Below are 2,893 nucleotides of genomic sequence, written 5' to 3' on the forward strand. Positions count from 1 at the left end.
CATGTGGAGAATTCTCGGCAGGAAATTTCGCTATGCGCGGCATCTTATCTCATATCAGCAGTAAAACTTATGAGCGGATTTTATTGTTTTTGCGTGGACACTGACATCCGGGTTAAAGACACCGAACGCTCTGAATCGTTTCCACGCATTACATACACTACATTGCCAAAAGTATTGGGACGCCTTTGCACGCACATGAACTTTAATGGCATCCCTTAGTCCGTAGGGTTCAGTATTGGGTTGGCTCCGCCCTTTGCCGCTACAACAGCTCCGCCTCTTCTGGGAAGGCGTCCACAAGGTTTCGGACTGTGTCTATGGGAATGTTGGCCATTGATACCTTCTACCCAAGTTGTGTCTGGAAACAGGTCCAGGTTATCTCTTGGTAACGGCTACTGTCGATGAGATTCCTATTTTCTCTATTATAATTGGCTGAGCTCGTGGTGGCCAACCTGTAATCTGACAGCCGTATACGGGCCCTTGGTATTACTCGGGCCCCAGTAGTCAGTAGGTTTCTTGCCTAGGTGCCCACCAAAGTATATTTATTAAAATTTTTGCTGCAAACTACATTATTTGTTTTATTTCATTTCATTCTCTTCTCTTTTTTGTGTATTTTGCTCTGACCTTTTATAATGGATGTGAGGGATATGAAAGGTGACAGGGGACTGTAGGGAGTTATGAATTGTTAAGGGACTGTAAGAGCAGTGGGCTCTAGCAGTCTCTTGTAACATGTACAGTCTCCTGCAGTATGGCCCCAGTCACCAACCAAACCCATAGCATGTCTGATATCTTTGACCATATCCTGTAATATGTCTGCAGTCTCTGACAGTTTCCTGTAGTATGTTCACAGTCTTCAACCAAGTCTGTAGCATGCTGTCAGTCTCTGACCATCTCCTGTAGCATGTCTTCAGTCTCTGACCATCTCCTGTAGCATGTCTTCAGTCTCTGACCATCTCCTGTAGTATGTCTTCAGTCTCTGACCATCTCCTGTAGTATGTCTTCAGTCTCTGACCATCACCTGTAGTATGTCTTCAGTCTCTGACCATCACCAGTAGTATGTCTTCAGTCTCTGGTCATCTCCTGTAGTATGTCTCAGGGGTGTCCCGAGGTCGGGTGTCACCAGGTTTCCAGACCGGGTGAAAGCCCGCTATGTCGTCATCGCACGTGCGCGTGACACCACCTCGCACGTGCTCGATGACTTAATCGTGCATGCGCGGCCATCTGAATAAGACCTGCTGGCGGCCATCTTGGTGATTGACGGCGGCAGAGAGAGGAGGGGACGTTCACCCGGCGGGATGAGTTATGCCGCCGGGTCCCCTCCTCTCTCCTGACAAGAGTGCCCGACTTTTTAGAGGGGGGTGACACCAAAATGGCTGTCAATCATTTTGGTGTCACCCGGGTGCGGGCAGCACCCCCCCATGTGACGCCACTGGTATGTCTGCAGTCTCTGACCATCTCCTGGAGCATGTCTGCAGTCTCTACAGTCCCACTATAACCCCACTATAACCCCAAGCAAGCTTTGGCCCAGACAGACACCAAGCTTAGGCCGCGAATAGGCTCGGCACCCCAGCGGGCAGATGGAGTATCCCAGGATAGAATGTGTACATACAGGAAGCGGGAGGTTTCCCTATCAAAGAGAACCTGTCACTTTGCCATGAATTGGCATTTTCATGGTCTGTCTGCTGATCTCCGGTCACCTATCAGTCCTGTTTGTCAGCTGCAACGTATGAGTAATGCTGATAATAGGATCAGAACCCACAGGGTGTGAACTGGAGGTGTGTGTGCTGCTGATGTCGGTGCCAGAAGCTGTCAGACGCTGCCTGTGGTACACAGTGTGTGTGTGTAGCGGTGTAACCTCCCTGAGGCGCGCACACAGGCGAGCGTTGTATAGATCTTAGAATATGATGTTACAGAGAAATAATAGAGCAGTGTTACAGTCCTGTCCCCAGAACAATGGACGTGACTGTCCCCTCCCTCGCCTGGCATGCTCTGACATTCCTCGCCTGGTCCACACACTCTCATATTTGACAGAGAAAGCTTTACAGGCGGCCCACCCGCACCTCCCACCCGTCCCAGACAGGCGCATACCTTTCACCTCTCCCCCCCATCATATACACACCTTAACCCCAGCCTTGGCTGGCTGCCTGTCCCCTAGGATACTAGGAATGCACCGCACAAGACCTTTCACACACTTGGAGGGTGAAGGAGTCACAGCCCACTTGTAATGGTTGGGGAGGGGGCAGAAAAGAGAGGTATTTGTGTCAAGGAGGGCAGGAATGTGTCTCAGACCCAAAACTTCCTCTGACTTGTAAGGAACAAGTGCTGCGGAAATCACATGATGCACCAGAGGATCTCCTCTCCCCGGATCTCTTCACAACTCCTCACCTTTCATTTCCTCTGCTGACCTCTCTTCTCCCTGCTCCTGTCTTCCCTCAGTCCATTCTTGTCTTCTCTCTTCCAGTCTTTCCTCAACTCCTCTCCTCACCTTTCCTTTCTCCTCTACTGACAGCTCTCCATTCCTTTCCTGTCTCTTCTCATGTCTGTGGTCTTTTCACAACACCTATCCTTTGTTTTCCTCTCCTCTTCTCTCCTCTCCTCTTCTAACTTATCTCATCTCATGACTCCTATCTTATCTTGACTTCTCTCAGCCCTCTTCTTGCCTTGCCTCTTCTTTGCTGTCTCCTTTCTTGTCTCTGTTCTCCTAACTTTCTTCTCCTATTTCCTCCCTTCTTGTGTCTTCTCTCCTTTCTTCTCATCACTGCTCTCTTCTCTTCCTTTCTCCTTTCCTATCTCCTTGCTGCTCCTCTCTTCTTCTGACTTCTCCTCTCACTTGTTTCCTCTCCTCTCGCTTTCTGATGTATCTCTGCTCCCCTTCTAACTTATCTGGTCTGCTATA

The sequence above is a fragment of the Nanorana parkeri genome, unplaced genomic scaffold (assembly GCF_000935625.1).
Source record: "Nanorana parkeri isolate BGI_ZX_2015 unplaced genomic scaffold, ASM93562v1 scaffold530, whole genome shotgun sequence".
Taxonomy (NCBI): domain Eukaryota; kingdom Metazoa; phylum Chordata; class Amphibia; order Anura; family Dicroglossidae; genus Nanorana; species Nanorana parkeri.